Source organism: Diorhabda carinulata, chromosome 1 (genome assembly GCF_026250575.1).
Source record: "Diorhabda carinulata isolate Delta chromosome 1, icDioCari1.1, whole genome shotgun sequence".
NCBI lineage: Eukaryota > Metazoa > Arthropoda > Insecta > Coleoptera > Chrysomelidae > Diorhabda > Diorhabda carinulata.
The window spans coordinates 32224800-32246757 of NC_079460.1; the positions used below are offsets into that span (position 1 = coordinate 32224800).

The 21958-nt window shown below is 30.4% G+C and overlaps 1 protein-coding gene across 3 annotated transcripts in view; it reads left to right on the forward strand.

The window, feature by feature from the left end:
• LOC130899883 (5-hydroxytryptamine receptor-like) overlaps nucleotides 1-21958 on the forward strand; it is a 350025-nt gene that overhangs the window by 14040 nt on the left and 314027 nt on the right. The window contains exons 2-3 of one of the 3 annotated variants that reach the window (XM_057810059.1): nucleotides 13288-13530; nucleotides 20824-20907. The gene's annotated coding sequence lies outside the window, so the exon portion shown is untranslated. Of the gene's footprint in view, nucleotides 1-13287; nucleotides 13531-20689; nucleotides 20908-21958 lie in introns of those variants that run through there. The other 2 variants (XM_057810060.1, XM_057810054.1) reach the window with 2 other exon arrangements.

Genomic DNA, 21958 nt, shown 5'->3' on the forward strand with positions numbered 1-21958 from the left:
TATACTTCCAATTGGCATTGTGCCATTTTATTGACTTGACTTTTATTGACAGATTTGAAAGTTGCAGTATGAATGTCTCTAAGCGATCATCAATTTTTTGCGAGCGTTTTTTGTTGTATTACATCCTTTTATGTCATAGCACCACTTTGTGCAAATCATTTTATTATGACTGCAGCATTTGTTTCTTATAGAATCTTTAAGTTTCAATGTTGAAAACTTATCATTTTATTGCTTTTTTATTCTATCTAATATTTATAAGGGTATTATCTAATGTTCTTGACATTTTGTTCATTCATTTGTGAGTAGTTTCAAACTTGAGCTGTGCGAAGGATACAGGTCCGGTCTATTGGCAGAAGAGATGTAACTAATCTACTACATCAATCACTGCTGATATATTTTAAGTCAACAACAGTATTGGTCGTTCATATATACGGGTTGATATGTGCGATTTATCATCATTATTTACTCGTTCAACTATCAGTATTGTGGATAACGCTGAAGTGTTTCGATCTTTTTCTTGCGATGTATTAGTTTTCATAATATTTGGACTTGATTGCCTGCACTATTTTCTTCCTTTTTTTGTGATGTGAGCTTTAGTATTATGTTTCTAATATTTTTCATATTTCCGTCAATTTCTATTTGGTTACATAAATATTATTATTATCATCCTCAGATCGTTTATATTAGTAGGTTCGCATTTATGTTATTTTATTCTCAATTTCAATTTTTAAAAGGATTAAGTTTTTTTTGTAGGCCTAATTTTATTCTGTTATGTTTTCTCCTTCCCTTTTCTGTATATTTCTACAGCTGATTGTACCAATGATCTAGAAGTATAGCGTTATTATTTTGAAAATAGTTTGCACATGTGCATTCGCTTCAATTTGTCTCCTTCCCAACTGAATACAATTTTTTATAGTTTCCTAATAATTAACAGTTTCAATATGTTATGCTACGTTTACATGTTTGAAAAATTTCGACAACTGTTCACAAACATAAGCGTGAAAGCGGTGTGCTTGGAACCGATCCAGGCTAGTGTCTATTCCCATGAATTTTTGATATCCACACCATTTTCTCTACCATAACTTTCGCTCCCTTTGTTTATGCTTATATTTTGAATAAAAATCTGTCATACTAAACGTAATGTCCAATACAACGCCACATTTGTCTGCAACGCTTGCCTGACCAGAACACATTAACACACTCGAAATTGTGTAAATGGCATCCAAGCGTTTGCACAGACTTTAGCTTGTGGACGTTTGCTAACCCTTGGCAAACATGCAAATAATGTAGCATTACACTATATTCTATACAACCATATGTATACAAAATTCACCAAACATACCGGTTGTTAAAAACAGGTTTGTAATGAAATTTATGTCTGCAATTAAGAAGCTAATTTGCCCAATAACTATTTCTTGTTATTGAGATACATTTGAAGAAATTAGATCAAGGAATTCATTAGTAGACCAGTTAATTATTAAAACCAACAAGTAATTTTTCTTTATCAAGGTACAAACAACAATATAAGTCATTGAGCTTTAATATTTTTGAAATACCTAGGAATACTTTCCAATTCAGTCATTCCTATTTCAAGATTTTGAAAAAGTTGATGTTAGGGGAAGAGATGAAAAGCTCCAGTAACAAATTTAATTTGGGGTGAAAAAATTTAATTTGAATAAAGAAGGATAATGAATAAAATAATGGCCATAGAAAAACTTTGACAACAATGAAACGAGGGGAGAAAGAAAAAAATTAAGAAATTGACGTTGATGTACTTGAATGTATATTGATGTTGTTTCTTCAATTTTTATGTTATTACTTATACGTTCGTTTAGTTAGATATTTATTAGAAAAATGCAGACAGTTGTTTTAATTTTCTGAATGACAATTTGATGTTTTTAAAACAAATATAACGGCATGGGATACTATGTGGGATGTCCAAATAATATTATTCATGCTGTTACTTATAATACGTTCACTTATATGTAAATTGGCACAGTCTTTGCCAACTAGTTCATGAACTCTACAAATCAACACCAACGTGTTCTCTTCTTAATATATATGGCAAGTTTTCGAATACTTATGTATTCATCATCAGGGACTGAAATTATGTTCGAAATATAATGTAAAAATATATTAGAAAATTGCAATAATACATTTTTTATGAAATTTTAAATTGCCTCAGAAATATTGTTTTCCAAGTGTTTGATGATCTATATTGTATTAAATATAGAAATAAAAGGTTTAAGAAAAATATTTGAATAATGTTAAGTGCGAAGAGGATGGAACCATTCTGTAGAAGTTGAAGGACAAAATTCCTAGTGACTATAAATAAATAGCCAAAACATTTAATGAATTATCCATTTCTTACCTGTTTGGCCCACAAAAATTGACGTTTAGAATGTATGGAGAATTCTTAGCTTAACAAACGAAATACATTCTTATACAAGTATTTTTTGGGTTCCATTTTTGTTTCTCTTTTTCAGAATGTAATATGTGATTGAATAGTTTGTTACTTCTGACTATTTTAAAAAAATCACATCTCACGAAATGAATTTGAGCTCCTCAACTAACTGTAACAGCTGTTTGTTATTTGGTAAGCCATGAATACCGTTGCCAAGAAACTATTGTTGCTAAATTGTTAGGTGACTAAGAATTTGTTCTGGTTTAATAAGTAATAATATCTTATTTGCCTACCTCTAAAAGTATGTTGAAAGAAAAAGAAATTGCATATACTGGTATTACTTTATGAATTAATAGAACGCTTACAATAAGAGAAGTAAATATAAGCTTTTAGTGCAGGAAGTGAAATTTCACTTAAAATATTCGTCTTCACATTTTAATGTCACTTTTTACAGCAGCACGATCAAACGTTGTAAAGGTGAACGAATTCTAGTATTGTGTGATTTACTGATTTCACGGAAAACCTCAAACAGATTATGGTGAGAATTCATAAAAAATTATAAATTTTTCTATTTTGTATTCATAAAAGTATTGATAAATGAATGATAGCAACGTATTTTGTAAAAGAGATTCATGAATAATAGGGAGTTAAGATAAGTATGAATAGTTTGTTTCAAACTATAAATTTCACTCCTGAAATAATATTTATAAAAAAATTATCAAAAAAATTACAATTTTGAATGAATTACATTAATTTCAATTATTGAATTGATAAAACTCATTCGATTATTGAATTAACAAAAACTCATTAAAATGGTATCCACAATAACTTCTATTTATATTGAAATAAATGCTGATTGAGTATTTATGGAATATAATCTTTTTACGTTTTAATTTTTTAAGTCGTCCGGATTTTTTAGATGTAACTCTTATGAGCGTTTTATCACCTAATTCATTTGTTATTTCCATATGAGTATTATGTAGACTCATGTATCCTGAAAACTATTTGTTTCGATAAATAATTGACTATTTATGTTAATATTATGAATGATTCAATAGTAGAATCACAGAGTTGTAATACTTGATTAAATTTTTTTAAAAAATTTCAGTCTTCAGTACAGGATGGAGCTCTAGCACAGCGGCCAATATATAATATTTTCAAGTATTTTACAAATGAAGGTGAATATTTAGTATTCATAACAGCTAAATTTTTTTGTGATCCAGCTCTGTTTATTACACTGTATTTATCCAAGAAAATGTATTTACACATGTTTATATAAAAAATTATCTATAATACTTACAATTGACTCAGTATTAGTTGAGCCATGTATGTGACTTATTTTGATGTGCAGATCGGTTTTTTCATTAACAAATTATAGAATTCAACAGTGATTCTAACTTTTCGAATAATAATGTGGCAATAGAAATAATGCAGAAGAGATATTCAAGAGCAGAAATTCATATTAAGCCTGAAAATGTGACACGAATAGTTTTAGTATAATTGAACTTAAAATTTTCGTGAATCTTGATAGTTTTTTATTGAGAAAAAATACAGGTTCATCAATTTTGTGAACATAATTCACTTTTAATTATTGATTATTCTATAAATATATTGATAAGTAACAATTAACAACAACTCTTAGAACAAGCAGCAATTGGTTTATCTATAATATACATTATGTTATTTTTCTACTTACCCTGGTCTGCCTCAATCAATATAATTTTGATTGTGAATATTTGTGACATGTATAAAAATTTATACTTCATTTGATCTTCTTATCCAGTTTTTCCAATTCTCTTTTAACATACATTCGCATTGAAGGTACTTCTATTCTCTACTTCTAGTCAACACAATACCTGCTTCTCATCATATCCTCTATTTATTACTATGAGACTCACATCCAGTGACAAAAATTTAGATTAGATACGAATCTCTTGAGCATTATTTAATAATTTCTCATTTATTTTACATTAACTGGCTATTGTATTCATTTTTCCATTGATGCTCTTGTTTTTTTCATTAACCACTCCAGGAAAATTCAGTGTAATTAAAAGAACGTACAGTTTTCTCATTTTCTTGTAAATTAGGATGAGTACTGAATATTGATCACTTCAAATTATGTTTCAAGATCTGATGGATGCAATTGCAACTGCTGTAGGATATATTATTGCGTAACAAGTTACTAATAAATTGAGGAAAACAGCTAAACATAGCAAAATGGACTTGCTTCCTTAGAATGTCTTTTATCGTGAAGATATCTATATTTTAATATAATTTGGGTGCTATGACTGTTGATTCGTCATTATCCAAAGACTGAATAAAAGAATGAATAACATTTCAATTGAACTTTCTATTTATAACTTAGATATTCAAAGCTTGTTTGCATTAACTTCAGTTTTTGACACTTACGTTTCGTGAGATTCAATAGTTGGAATACTACTTCTCCAATGTGATTTGAAACAATTATAACTTACAAGCTTATGGTAGGATAACAATTGTTTAATGTTAATCAGCATAATGTTTCGAACATTCATAATTCCATCTGGACATTTTAATTTATATTCCAATTCACTTTCAAAAAATATTCATATTACGATATGGAAATATATCCATATTTTATTATGTAGGAAGAACTAAATATATTATCAATTTGAAAATTTATGATGACTGTTTCATGTAAATAATTTATATGTATTGCTATTATATTTCGCTTGGTAATTATAATTACATAGACAGTACATATAATTCGGTATTGAAACTCAAATAGAAAAATGTATGAAATATTGCACAAAAATAGGTTATCCAGTTGCCAACATTTCTCAAGATGACTATTTCATGAGAGATACTGATTAAAAAGGGGAGACACTTAAACTGGTGATATTGAGTGAAAGAAAATAAGTAAATACTAAGATTATCAACAGGATGCTCAATCCTGACAAGGTGAGGTATCTCATGGTCATAAGAATTAGCACACACATAACGCATTGCTCGGATGAGGTCAACTTTATTGGATCTCCATTCATATCCCACAGACCCCAAATTATTTTTATTCACTTATTTAAACCCTTTGTATCTTCACCATGACATTTTTTGCATATAGGTTTCAATTTCAACAGAATTTCAACTACCAAAATATTCTTTTTGTGTGAATATCAAACTTCAAAACAATAAGTTTAACGATATCATCACATAATGTGATCTCTATCCGACACTCCACATTGTATATTCCTTTTTTATAATCCTATTATCCAACATTTATAAATATTTAGTCTTACATTTCACTTATTGAAAATCATTTGAAGAATACAGGACTCTGTGCTTGTAGCTACTGGATTAACATATCTCATCCCTCGAGACTCGAGTGCAAATCAAATTTTAGTGGAAAACATAAAAGAATTAAACAAGTAGAAAGTGTCATGTCGTTTAGAGAAGTTTTGGGATCTCAGCAGGTCTCGCGAGAATCATAAACAGTTTCCCCCGTGACTAGAAGAGAAAAAGAACTATACATTTCGGCTTAGAAGTTGGTATGAAGAACGAAACAGGGAATCAGGGAATTACGGTAACAATATTTTATCAAAATCACAGAGGAAACAGGGAGAAATAATATTCACTTTCAATATTTCCTGTGTACTATACCAAAAGTTAGTTTGCAACGATCAGTGTTCAGACCAAATTAGTGGATAAGCTATAAGAAACCCTCGACATATGAATTAAAATTCAAAAATTTCACAGAAAAATCAGTAGAAGACATATTGACAATAAAAACTATGAGGAAGATAAATTGCGATATAGTACAGTTATGCAGATGATATATTAAATACAAAAGAGATGATGTAGAAAAAAAAACTAGGATCAACAGAATATTGGAGGAGTTTTGCATATTGTACTTTCAAAAACAGTGCTGATATCGACAAGTGATCATTTGACTAGGCTTCAAATTTATTTCAAGTATTGAGACATAACAATTATCTGTATTACCAGCCTCTAAATCATGATGTAAATTTTGAAGATGAATAATGTGACTATTTAGGGGTAATTGGATGTTAAATAACAAAATCTACGAAAATGCTACAGCATCAGTTGTCGTAATTTCCGGAATATTTTCAAAGCTGGCATTGAAGTGAATTTTATGGAAGACACCTAAAAGTAATCGTGGGTTTTCATAGTCTATGATTCCTCTTCTAACATCAAAGTTGCATTTTAGAGATACATATTTTTCCACTCCGCCACAGACTAAGTACAACGGAGGACACTAGTTGAAAAGGAGAGTGAGAATCATGTATTCTTAGACATCTTGCTTCTTTACTGATGTGTACGTACTATAATGTACGAGGTATATCCACAATGTAAGTTGCGCTCTCTTTCTATCAGCGGCAGTTCTAACTCAAGAAGAAGAAATGTATGTCATTTTCAGATCGATGCTGCCGATGTGTTCTTTGTAGTGCTTCTATTAGATGGCAGCCTTAATTGAAAATGGCGCCGCTTATAAAATTAGATCGGTGATTCGATTTCTAAATGTAAAGAAACTAAAAATAACAAAATACAAAGAGTGATTCAATGATTAGGAGATAGGACAACAGTTTAATGAAGGTCGTGATTAAGTACACGTAGAAGAACGATGTGGACGTCTGTCTTTTGTTACTAATGAACTAGTTCACGTAATTAAGGAGAAGCTCTATCAAAAACGAGGGTTTATAATTACTACTCTTGCTATGCAATTTCCGCAAATTTCGATATCGCTAATTCATGAAATGGCGAATGAAAAACTGAAATTTTGCAAACTTTACTCACGCTGGGTATCCGAAATTCTTACTGAACAAAAATCCAAAGAGGGGCAATTCACTTCAATTTTTGACACACTACTATAAGGACGGTTGTGATTTTCTTCCTTGAGAGGTCACAGGTGATGAAATTTGGTATCTTGCGACAGCCCAGAAAATAAAAGGTAATAAATGGAATGGTGGCACACTTCGTACTCAAGAAAAGTTGAGTCAACAAAATCTCGGAAGCTATATAGAAAAATAGTTTAACAGTTGTAGATTTTTCTGTATCTGTAGACATTTTTTTATATAATCAAATGAAACTTACTTTGTGACTGTACCTTGCATAATGGAAAGTTATAATAATGATAAAATATGTGTCCAACATAAATGACCGTATACTTGTTTATGAAGTAGTATTTTATTCTGTACAGATAAGCTCCTATTTATACTTATCACGGGTTATGGTAGGTGCATCTGCTCTTTCGTTTCTACTCAATATCTTGTTGTGCTTATAAATGTTGATTTTTAAATTTATATGCAGAGTAGTGCCAAAGTCCGGTTAACCCATTGAATCAGTAACTAAAAAGATAATCTTAAATACGAGAATTGATTTTACTTTGGACGTTAATGAACTTTTTTTATCAAATGTAGAGGTGTGCTGTGTATAAAGTGATTGAAAAGTTGATGCACACTTATGTGGTTATTGAAAATCAGATTATTATTGATTTACCATGTTTAAAACTGAAAACTAAATTTAGTATCAACATTCGTTAGAATTTATGCCTTCAGCAAAAAAGCTGAATTATAAAATGAATCAATTTTAATATATTGTTCAGCATCTATGTACAAGTGAAGTAAAACGTCTAGTTTATCAATGTGAGCCTTCCAATTCATTAAACGGAAATATCATTTCAAGTCAAAGTGAATTGGTAAAATATTCCTAAAATTTGAAGGCTTGCGCAAAGGTGGTCAACTATATGTTTTAGATGAGAAAAAATGGACATAGCGTCTACGAGAAAGATTGGGGGGTTTCTGAAAACAGAAAAATATCACCCATGTATGGTATAATAGGGTATATCTTATTAAAGAGTTGTCTATGAAGCTGTCTATGATGGGCGAATGCATTTTTATAAGGAAATCATGCATTTGCACGTAATATATTATTTTCGGATAAATTTCAAGTGAAGTTCTTAATATGAACATTAATTATTTAGGAAGTTAGAAAGCTCTATATTGGATATGTGAAGCTCCCAACGTCTTTAGAAAGTAAATGTACGGGCAGGTATCATGAACAGAATATGCGATCCATACTTTGTTGAGAGAAACTTCACAGCTGAACCGTATTTGAATTAATATCTGTTCTATATGTAATGTTTGCCAACATAGGCCGAATAAATCCAGATAGTCAATTGTAATTTTAAGAAGACGGCGCTACCCCACGTGTTGGTATTATTGTCAAAGAATATCTTCATGAATACTGAATTGGATAACTTTATATTATTAAATAGTCAACAAGATCTCCAGACTTAATATCATTAAACTACTTGGGAATATAAAGATGAGTCTAGGCCGGTTAATATTCTAAATATTTGAAAAGCGAAATTTTTTAGTTTGAAACAATTTTTTTCATCTCCCAATAACCCTATAGAGGATATATCTGTGTATTAAAAAATATTTTAAGTTGAATGAAAAATTCCATTTTATTGGCAACAAATACTTCTTTTTCTTCCGTGTATTAGGCGTAGTCGCCTGTTTTATCTTCGACATCCTCGCCTTCTATCCTGCTTCAAGGTTGTCGCTCCACCTTTTTCTGGATCGGCCGGTACTCCTTCGGCACAATGGGGATTTATCGCGCGCTACCTTGACCAGTCTGTTGTTATCCATACGACTTATGTGCTCATTCCATTTTTTCTATCTTGATAGAACCCATACAAATACATAAAATAAATTCATGTGCTTCAGTGTTTTTCAAAGTTACTGGTTTATCCGGACTTTTGTGCAACTATATAGAAGGTAAAATTGAATGCGCTTCGTATAACCATTCGTTCCGTTTTGATTGCATTCAATTTAAATTTGTTATTTAATAAGTGAGGGAATATTTTTTGATTGATGTGTTCATACAATCTACCTTCGGCATTGTATTCGGAAGTTGAAGGGGCGGCAATAATATACACTCTTTCATATAAAATTGACTTTTTGTTAGTTTTTATTTGCTTCTCTGTTATAAAACATTTCCGTGGATTTCGTTCTATTAGTGAATCCTTTTTTTTGGTTAGAACACTTGTAGTCTTTTTGTTTTAAAAGATAATATTACGCTCGTAAAGGTTTAACGCAGATGGTGTTTCAGCGAAGATTGCTACTAAAAGACTGAAAGAGTATTTTCTCAACTGTGCAAGAATGAAAAATCGAAGATATTTCAGTCACGTAAAGGATATATTTGTATCTATTATTTTTACGGATTCGATTGTCAATGTAACCTAGTGTCAAAAAAATTACCTACTGTAGTAAAGATAGGAATGATCAAAATTCACATATTTAGGGTAATATATGCCTGTAATTTTTCTGTAAAAATGATTTTCTATTAAAAATAACCAACAGTTGTAATCAATTTTAAATCTGAGTCCTATATTAACTTCATGTCAAATTTAGTAATAGATACAATAAATTTGTAACACATAATTAAAATAAAATATTTTCTTACAGGATTTGTTCCGCCACTGGAGTGGTTTATGTGATTTTAATTTTTAAATAGACTTTATTAGCTATTGGAAATATGATATTCAGTTATTCGATGAGTTTTTACAAGAATTATACCCTTTACTTGGATCTGATCCAACACTTGTTAATTGTTGGACATTATTTATTAACTTTTGGTTACTAGCAACGCCCTCTTACATGTTTTAACTATTGAATTTTTTTAATCTTAGTTTTCGTGATAATATTAGTATTTTCTTCCTTCTCAGAAGAAAATGTTATTATAGAGTTATTAGTGAATAACTTATGATTGATCGAATCAAAATAATTAAAAATTATTGTTTGCAAAAACTGCAACTGTATACCCCAATGTATTTGTGACTTAGTCTATTGGCTAGGAAAAGTTGCTCAATCAATCGAACCAATGTCACTGTTCGCTGTTTGAATACTAGAAGAAATAATCCAATAATTTGTTCTTCATGATGTAATGTTTGATTCATGATTCTCTACATACATTTGATTTGATTCTCTACATATTCATATCATAGTATTGATTCCCCGAAGGAAATTTTAATCCCCTTTTTTGACAAGAAAATGATTTTTTTCCATGAAGATAACTGTTCACATTGTTTTTTTTGAGAGCTTGTACTCGTATCTTTCAGTCTACTAATTTGAGAAAAATATCATTAAATTTCCATATAAACTCATCAATACTGGGATAACATATGGAAGTTTTATTAGTAATGCCCAGTAGCCTTATATTTGCCATTGTATATTCATAAAGTGATGCTAATATTTGCTAATATTTCGATTTCTGCTTTAAATTACTTAGGCCAATTATTTAAGTCGAATGGAAGTTGACAAGGTACATTGAATCATCAAAAACGTAATTTTTCAAATATTAATAATGTCTTCGATGTTCACTTTTTTCATTAAATAACATTACTAAAAGAAAGCCTTAATATTCTAAGTATAGTAATATAGTTCGGAAAGTTTTTGAGACCAGGATGAAACCATTATTTGAGCTTAGATACAGTAAATTGTCCCATTGCATTTTCAACATCTTACTTAGATTCAATCTAAATATACAGTAATTTTACAACGCAAGGTTCGGACTGTTGGATGTGGTAGGAGTTGAATACCATTTTTTAGATCTCATGCTGCATAATCACAGTGTGGTTTAGCATTATCTTGTTATAAGAGAGGCTTTTGATTAAATAAACCTTTAATAGGTCTTTGATAAAACCTCGTACATTCGCATCAGCTGTCCACTATATACCTCGGCATTGATATCTCGACCATCTAGAATGATTCCGAAGCATACTAAACTTTAATAATTCTATCAGACAAGCAAGAAGACTTTCCACTCAAATCAACCTCTCTTTGCGACAGGTTCTGGTAATTATCTTTCTAATAAAACGATTATATTTCCGTAAGTCAAGAAGCTGTTACTCGATGTTTCACTCAAATCTAGATTGATTCGTGTGGCACTATTCGACAACTTATATAGGTCTTACGTAATGATTTTTATTAGTGATGTATAGTATCATTTGAGGGTTCGAGGAAGTTCATAATCGGCGAGTGTTGGTACTAGGTTGATTTTCTGCTGCTTCCCTTAAAACCACATTATCCCACGCAGTTGAAAGACGTGAGCGCGAACGATATCCAAGCATCAAATACCCAATATTAAAACTATTAAGCCAACGCTTCGCCTTTTGTGCCTTACCCTTCAATATCACAAATTTTCCTTGCTGCCACAGCTGCTTCATGCCCACGGCACACGATGCAACTGTTTTGAATCAAAAGGTTCAAAGCAGTTGATCTTGCAACGTTTTGGCAACCGCTACACACGAGATGACTCGAATCAAACTAGTTTGTATTTAGTTGTGCGTGACCATGATTCCGCGGTCGCAGTTGCATTGCAGGTCTTTTTTATTTGATTATCACATGTATAGTTTGTTTTTTTCAATATGAGTGATCAAGAAAAAACCTCAAATTTGTGGGAGAAGTGGAGAAACAGCTTTTCAACAACATTTGATAAAAAGCTATAAGCGTTTTATCTGTCTGAGACAGTTCTTGTGCTGCTATGAGCAGTCTAGAGTTCACGTTTTGACCTACGTATAGATAAATCCAATATTCTCTTTGTACCGTGCGTTGCCTGCGTTAACAATGACAACTTCCTGATTTGAGTCTGAATACAATGAAAAATCACGTTTCACTGCTGCACCAACTGATTTAATAAGGTTACGAGTTTTATTTTGATTGGAGAACTGTTGCAAAATTGGTCGGCTTTGAACTTTTGTTTCTAGTAATGTCTTAACAATACACCAATTTCATATTTATCGCACTCTATACTATGTATTGTAAAAACGTACTGCGTCTCCAATAAACAGAGAGTGACTGATTGAAAGTAAGCAAAGCAATTGTACTATTCATAGAATTAGAGACTAGTCTAAACAAGTTACAACCTGTTTGAATTGAAGCGTAGGAATTTTCACATATGAAAACCGTCATTAATTATGAAACTAATCTTACTCAACTAGATGTTCAAATTATTTTCCTTTTTCTGTTTGAAATTATTCCAGACTATTATGAAAAGCTAGTATAGACTTAGACAAGTACTGATTTATTATTTGACAGATTGTTATTAGTATTATCTTATACTTTTATCTTAATGTTTTTTAAATATCCTCAGAAAAATACTCTGAAGGTGATGAATCAGGAGATTTGCAGTATTGACATTTATATTTGTAATTTAATAGATTAAGAAAATAATAGAAAATATGAGGGGTGCATTGTACTTACTAAGAAATATGTATTTTGAGATTCTATAGGCTTTGGATTTGTGTGAAATTATTAATTGCGTGTTATAAATTCAGTAACTGACTTCCATTTATAAGACGCTAAGATATATCTCAACTATTTGAATTTTTTTTAAAGTCCAACGATTTACTGAGGCTTTCTTATCGTCCACGTTTACAATTGGACGTTTTGAATTGGCATAGGGCTTTAATTTTATCTGATGAGTACATAGGAGATAACTATTTTAGACAGTTTATTGGTTAGATAAACAGTTGTAAGAACTTGGAACAAAGTCTCAGATTATCATTATATGACCTATATTCATATCTAATTGAAAAAAATTGGACAGCAGTGAAATGATAGATAGCTGCCCGAACTTTATTGGCTGACATGGAAGTTTTAAGCTGCTAAATGTTGTGTAACCTTCAATGTAATATAGTATATCGCAGCTAGCCGTTATCTTTCAACTTGAATCTAAAAAGAATATTCTAATCGTTCATTTATTTTTTACATTCCGACAGAAGTTCTTCATTTTTAATTTGGTTCTTTTAAATTAATTGATTGTATTTTTTCTAGAGAGTTTCACTTTTTTTTTATTGTGGTAATTCATATTTTTGTTTCCAGTTTTTTCGGTAGCAATCGACATAACACCATAGAAAAGAGCTGTGTTGTTCAAAGAAGTTAGTCAAAACTACACTTACTTGTAGATAGTACCTATAACTGACAATATGCTTTAAAGATGTCTACGGTGGAAGTTGAGCATACAAACACATAACATTTCTACTATAAAAGATTCGAAAATGTTGTTAAAACTTAAGTTTAAAAACGAAACTACCATTAAGAAAAACTCAGAGATGTTGATAAAAGGTGAGAATTTTTCCAGCAAATCATAGTTAATTCGAACAATGACTCTTATTATTTGAATAAAATTCTATTGAGAGATTCAATTTTAGATCTTTCTAAAGGAAAAAATTAGTATTCAAGAAAGCGGAAAAATGAGAGAAGTATTTGGAAGGAAATCGGGAAATCTGTCACGAAATTCCCGATAGCCTGTTTTTTATATTTACCTATATTACTAATCACTGAAGTTTTATTTAATTGAACTCCATTTATGCTCATCTGAAATGTTGATTTTTTTACTTATTCATTTTATATTGTAACGATGTTTCTTTTTGTGAGAAGTTAATTTATACATATTCTGAAAGAACGTAAGATCAAATAAGCAGCTCTACCTTAAGAAAAAGTGACATCATTAAAGAAACATTTTTATTCTGGTAACATATCATCAGGTATAATCCGAATCTTAATTAATTTTGTAGTGAAACTTTTCTTTACTAAATGTCGATGTACGTAAATGCTATTATTATCGTCGAACTTTTGCCATTTTTCGAGTAGTTTCATAATTCCATCAGTGTAAAACTTCTGTGATGATTTTCCAATTTTTTTCCATTAAGAAAGTTTGACAAAGATTTGAAAAATCATTGTCAAAAGGTGCAATACGATGAATTAAAACTTATCAACCAAGTTCAGTCGATTATTGGCGAATTATCAAAGATGTGTAGTCTGGAGTTGTCGTGTTGGAATACGACGGTCGTTCTACTGGTTAACTTTTGAAATTCCTACTGTAATCTACTTCAAAGTTGATAGTATAGTACTGAATCGATCGTTTGATTAAGTTTCAGAAGTTTGTAGTATATAATTCTCCCACAGTCTCACCATATACATAACAAACGCTGTCAGTCCGGGTTTTTCAATTCTTTTATCTTTACGTTCTGACCACGATCTTTTGAGTTCAAAGTTCCCAGCATTCAATCATTTTATGTCATTCACTATTCCCATGAGAAATAATGCTATTTTATTGCGTTATAACGAAGTATCGCAAATTTTGATTCGATTAATTAAATTTGGTGCAATCAACTCTTGCGACACCAAAAAATCAATTCAACACCTATTCAGCCTTCCTCAAATTATTTTCAACCATTTGATTATTGATGCCTTGTGCATCAGCAATATTTTGACAGTTTACATCTATCAAACAAATCTATCTCTATCAGTTGCGAAACTTCGTCGGCTTTTTCGGTCAGGCCAGCTGTTTACACCAATTTCGCACGGTGCAAATAGTTGCAGCAGCCTTGCCGTAAACAGCACACATTAATCTGCATATTTGTGATGCATTAAAGCTTTATCTATGGTGAAAAAACATGGCATTTTACATGTTCATAGCTCATAACAGAAACACTGACTAACAATACTCTTTCCACAAAGGTATAATTTCAAATACCGCATGTGAAACGTGTATTAAGTTGGCACAATCAAACTAATTGTTCGTGATACTTCTATCCAGCACCACCTCCTGAAGTTCATGACAATTAATCGCAATATGTCACTGTGAAGTGTTTTAGATTTATTTTAGGAATATCCTATTCGAAAATTTGTTATTAGATTTATTACTGCAACTTTTAGTTCATTTAAATGGCATAGATATTCCAGAAGACAAATTATAAATTCGAAATAGGAAATATTTTTCAGTCTACTTACCTATCATCTTTTCATAATTGACACACATTCGTATGATCACAAATCACGAATCATAAAACGGCTGGGACGGATTTATACATTCTTACTTATGTATTTTATTTGTGCACTAACTATTCACTATCACTTACACATTCAAATATTCACTATTACTTAAAACCTTAAAACACTGAACTATTCACTGACACTTAATTATTTCAAAAAATAAATACAAAAAGTGCTCAGTGAATCAGCCAAACTTTAGCTTCGGTTAACATATTAGAAGACCAGCTTCACGGTCTATTTCAGTGAAAGAGTTGATAACAATACAATTCTTCATTCATCCCAAACATGATAATTTTCATTAACATTTTGTTCTGTATTCATTGTCAGAATAACAAAGATAGACAGTAGCGGTAAATTTCATTCCTAATACCTGCTTGAGATGCTTGTCATAAGAGGTAATGAGTTTCTAAATCTGTTATTAAATTTTAATTTAAAAAATTCAATTACATTTGCTTCTTAGGTAATATTTTTAATAATTTGTTCAAAATAATTCATAATTTGGATTTTTATACAATTCCTTTCCTCATTGAGTTAAGCCACAATTTTATTATGTAGATCGCGTTATAACCATATAATAAATAGTATTCTTTCTTCACTACTATTTTGTAAGTAGATGACAGGCTTACGATTTTCTTTTTGGCTTTCCAGTGTAAAAATGGCTTTTTGGTATAAAAATTGATTGTGAAATACGTGCGTGTCACTAAATCGCTAATAACTGATATACAATTATTATTCAAACACAATCAGTTACTCTGGATTAAAGTCTTCAAACACCGAAAAATGACAGTTATGTATTAACGCACAAAACTAAACTAATAATAATAAAATATTTTGGTAGGTTAAAATTTTCACCGCAAACAGAATGTTCGGATAAAAATCGCTGGAATCATCTAATAGGTGATCCATCTGATGCAGGGTCACAGTTCCCGGAAAGCCTTCTTTTGTGTTTCAAAAACTAACGACTAGTGAATAGTTAGTGTAAAATATGGTTTTATTATTACAATAATGATGGTTTGTAAAAGAGGAGAGATAGTCGGCAGATACATAAGCTATTGGTAAATGATTTGCTCAATAGCGGGTCGTGGACACAATCATTTTTCGTTTTTGGTAATACTAATCTCGAAAAAAGTTAAATTGGTGAAAGCCCTGATTGTCGAGATTGATTTTATTGTGATTTTCAATAAGAAAGCACCTTTTTTTTTTAATTTCTTAGGCTCATTTGTAATTTTTGTATTATTATTGATATATAGGTAATTAGTCGTAAAGAGTATGATTTTTATGGATTTTTACTAATTTAGTGTCTTGGAGTAATGCATTATGTAGAATTGATGATCGTTACTTTAATAGGAAATTTATACAAAATTGAAATTCCATTCAGTATTATGATAACATCTCGTAGGGAAATATACATGTACCGTAAGTTGGGATGAGTCGAATATTTCAATCAATTTTTATAATATTCTGTTTTTCACGTAAATCCACAATTCCCTTCAACAAACTTTTGAATAAAATTAATATTTGTTAGTGAAATATTTATCTGTTTCATTGTACTAAAAAAATTTCATCGTCCTTTGGACATTGAGCAGGCTAGCTTTAGTGTTAGGAAGTCAAGGTCGCCAGCCATTATAGAGGTCGCTTTGTCTTGAAGCTAACCAATATATAATCAATCACTCTTACCTGTGAAATTGTAGTAGACCGACCTCTAAGCTATATTTTGTATATTTTATGTTAAGCTTATTAATTCTGAAATTGTATTCACAGATCTGAAATATATTATATATCTTTATTCATCCACAATTTTGCTTATATCACTTACTAATGATATACTGTAGTCATCTAGATAATAAGAGATGTTTTCGATAAACTCATAGATTTTATAATAATTTTTCATTTTTTCGGAAGGGCTAACCTAGTAATTAGCCATAAGGTATTATATTTTCGTTTAATACTTTCTTCTCAATATTGAAATTGTGAAAAAGTTATCCAATTATGAAACCATTCATCAAATCTTAACCATATCAGTACCAGTTCTCTTTTATAATTCACCCTTTTTTGATTATTGATGCGAGCGGAGAAGGAAAAGGAAATGAATTTGTTTTTCAAGGAGAAACTCTTCTTGAGATAAAGTAATGGTATTATTTTCTCTGCTTTCTCTGTTTTGTGAGAATAAAGTCTATAAATACTATTCAGATATACTTTCTAAACACAATAAATTGTATTAGATGTGTATTTATGAAGGCAACAGCTACATAAAAATTCTATTTTTCCACATTTTCCATATCCATACGAATTCATGTTTTCCAAATCAATTAAAATTGTAAGTTTCGGTTAGTAACAATGATAATGAGGAGCACAAAAGGGATTCTCCTAAAGTTAAGTGTACCGTGACTAAGTGAAACATTGAGGGTCGGTCCTTTTTTTTCTCAGAAAATTCTGGGAATAGGGCGATCTGAACAGACATCTACAATAAAAGGAGGACACTTTGTTAAAAATTTTGTTTTATTTCTATTTCACATTCTCGATCATGTTCATATGTAGGCTACTACCTTACAAATCAAAAAATGTATGATGTGTTGAATACCGAATTTACGATTATATGAGAGTGACTATCAAGAAACTTCATCAAATATCACGAATCAATTACACATAAATAACAGTATTAGCAAAGAACTTTTCAAAATAATATATGTTTATCGCACTCTCAAACGAACCAAGTTCGAGGAATTTCTTCAGTCTGTAGTTTCTTGGCAGCTAGAGGTCAGAATGACGAATATATCTTAAAGACATATAAATAGAGGATTCGATACCGGTCGATTTTTCTAGTCCCGTCTAGATTTCGGGATTATCAACAGTTAATACCGGGATTCAGGGATAGTCCCGGGAGTGTATTGGTAATAGAAAGTGGTAGCAAAAAGAAAGTAAAACATACTAAAATCAACCTTTCATTTTAAATCCTCAAAAACATAGCAAAATTATAATTTCTTCTAATAAAATTAACAAACTAGGCCCTTATAAAATATTTTAATAAATTATTGCTTAGTTTGTTTATTTATATATTTTACAATAAACTTTAAAAAATCAAATTCTTAAAATTTGTCAAAAGAGATTAATGTTATTAGGACTCATATTTTAAATCAAATAGACCAGAAACTATAATTTACTTATTTAAGCCACGAACATAAAATCTAAGAAATAACAACGCATCCAACGTCTTATCCGAAAGCATACTTCTCAATTTGTTGCACAAATATGAAGCAGCGGAATTCGCGTGTTCAGGCTCGATGGAAGTTGGAGGAATCGTCAATAGATTTTTATAAGCCTTCTCCAAATTATAACCTCGTGTGGAACTAACCTCATAAAGATTAATTACTTGCTTAATGATCAATTTCTTTATACGCTTCAGGATTTATAGTTTTAATACTGTTTTCTATATCGTTCTGAATCTTTTCTTTCAATGTTAAATCAGTTTTACTAGTTGTCTGCGTGGGTTCAATGTTGATATCATTTTCTTCATTATCACTATTTTTAATTTTCCTAGTTAACAAAATAATCTTTTTTTATAGTCATCTTGCTTGGACATAAAAATAACTCCTTTACATCAAAATCAGTCTCCAACTCAGTTTTCTCAGTATGAGGATTTTGTAGATAGTTTAATACTCGGTTCATTAGATGTGTCTTTACACACTTTACAAACTGTTACAAACGGTAAAATGAATACCATGTGCAAAACAAATTTGGTGTTCTGTATTAACAAGTTTTCCAACCTTCAGCATTACATTTGGACCATCAGTCACTATCAGCCACAATATCTGTATCTAATGAGATATGAAACTCCAAAAGCCGATTTTGTATGAACACAAGTGTCGGCGATCAGCGATTTATCAATTCGAATAGGTCCCAAATTCCTTTTTATGAATGAATATTTAAATTCATATATCTCTTATTAGAGGTAAAAGTCCATTCGTCAAAACTTAGACTAAATTGTTGTCCTTCTTTTTTCAATGTAGATAGTTCAGCTATTATTTGTTTTCTTATCTTTACACTATAGTCTAGTACTATGTTGCGGATTGTTGAAGCAAATTTGAGTAAGTCTGAGTACCTTTTTGCTAAAGTAACGATCTTAAATCGTTTGATTTCACAAATCTCGGGATTCCGGTCTTCGGGATCCCGGGACCGAATCTTCTAGAAATACATCCATATTTAGATAAAATGCATAACAATTACCTCATACTTCAATTGATTTTCTTTTATTACCTATCGTTTGACTAATCCCCTATACTAATAATTTTAAGAATTTATTGTGTTGATTTTGTTTATATCGAAAAATGAATTATTCAACTGTTATAATTTTCTAGTTGTAGCTGCAAAAATAAATTGAGTTAGTGAACAAATTATCATTGCAGATACAGAAGCATGTATCAAACAGACTTATACCACTGTGACTAGCCATTACTAACAAGAGCAATAAATAAATCGTAGCTTTTTTATCGGTTCTGTTTTATTACTATAGACTATAGACTACGCTTTGTCGTTAGTGACTGGCTATGGAAAAACTTTAGCGGACCCTGGAAGTTGGAAGGAAACAGCTACACGATTAACAGACTAGCCATGCAAGGATAACTTGGAAAACCTAATTTTCTCTGGTTCTTTCATTTTCTAATATGCTGAGAGCCTCTATATTCTTCAAAATTCTTCTCGTCATCTTGACCAGAAAGTAATCGTAACCTCTTTTTTTTTCAATGTTTTATATACACATGATACTATTTTATAATTTTTCCTTTTGAAGTTTGTTGCTTTTTATGTCGCGATAATTATTTCTGAGCTCTGTTCAATCTTCTCATTTTTTAATCATATATTTAATATAGATGCAATGATTAATAGTTTTTCCCTATATATAGGGTCAAAGCAAGAGTTTCATTGACAAAATCCATGAAAATCAAATAGTGGGGTTTCCGACTGTACTATGCTCTAAGCAATTTGTTAAAGTTTCACATCTTAACATTCGGTAATTATATCCAATTTTTGTTAATCAAACTACAAATTAGAGATTAAATTTGGAAAAAGTAAATAAGTATGTCGTGACAGAATTTAACCTTGTAGTAACAGCTGCAGAATATAAGAATATTGTTATTGTCATTTCCATATTAGGCATTGTAAACAAACATCAATTTTTTCATTAATTAGATATATAATCGCCAAATATTTTGAATAATATAAACGTAACTAAGCACAAGAATTTCTAAAACTATTATTTTGAAAATGGGTTTTTAAACTAAATTACCAACAACTCACTGAAAAACTATATTTTGCTATAATTAATTGAGATCCATTGAAAGTTTCTGAAAAGAAAATGAAAACTACCTTTTAACGGTTGGATGCTGGGGCTGGGCCAATACCAGGCGCAAGCGTCGCTTATTGTCGCGACGATAGTTGTTTTCAGTTTAGTGTGTATCTTGATTTTCAGGATGCTGGCGAGAAGCGTCGATTCTGTACGCTGAAGATTATTTCGCGCGCGGTTTCATAAGTTAAGTAAAATTTAATACGAAATGTTAAACATCATAATGTGTTTTTCTTTCACAGAAACTGTTGTGTTTTCATTGAAGAGAATATGTGAGAACATTAGAAGTGCGATCAATTGTATCATTGTAATTCTTTAAGTTAGCGGTAAGTTGTATTCAGAATTGTTTTATTTCGATATTGTCCAAATTTTTTGAAAGGTCAATACTACGTGTAATAAATTTTGTTATATCTTCAAGGGCAAGTGGACAATAAAATAGAGAAGTGTAGTTTTTATGTATATATATATATATATATATATATATATATATACATATATATATTTTGATTGTTCAATCTTTCTCATTTTTTGAGAATTAATTAATAGAGGAAACTGGTCAAATTGAAAAATCTGTGATAGAATACGTAATTCTAAACCAAAAAAATCATAAAGAAATTCAACATCTTTTGGTTTATAATATAACAGAAATATCGAGGAAGAGGCAATAATGTAATCTTTATTTTATTTTTCCACGCTTCTAGAACTTACTTATTCGCATTTTTAAGTTGTAGAAATTATATCAAAAATGGTTTTCTTTTATTATTTTAATATAATTTTCCAAAATAGTTTTTCAGAAGCTCAAAATGGAAAGAAAAAGAAACTCTACATGAATATGTAGTGTGTTAACTACCCTGTTGATATATGGAAACTACTTTTGAAACTCACTTTTTTCTTGAGCATATAAATTTTAACTTGATGTTTGGAACTGAGATTTCATGAATCTATTCATGTCAAACCGTGCCGAAATATTTATGTATACCAAGTTCAAAGTTTAACAGTTTTCCACAGTTGTATGCTCAGTTTGATTATATTGTGAACATTGGTCTCTGAGGACTATGGTTATTAAAACGTATATGAGACAGTCAAAAAGTGTTTTTGTTGTGAGTTTCTATCCACAATATTAAGAAACTCACATACAAACATCGATCTTAAAAATGTACTCTATTTTTCCATTGTTCTGTGTTTGAAAAAACACGTTTCGTTTTATCATCAAAATAATTTTTTCGGTAGGGTCGTAGATATTAGCTAAAGTGTATACTCTGTGTGGAAATATGATAAAGTTAAGTGAAATCTCAGATATACGCAATACAAACAGAAAAAATAACTTCCCTCCCAAATAATATTATGTTTAAAATTGATTCTGCCCCTATTTTTTAT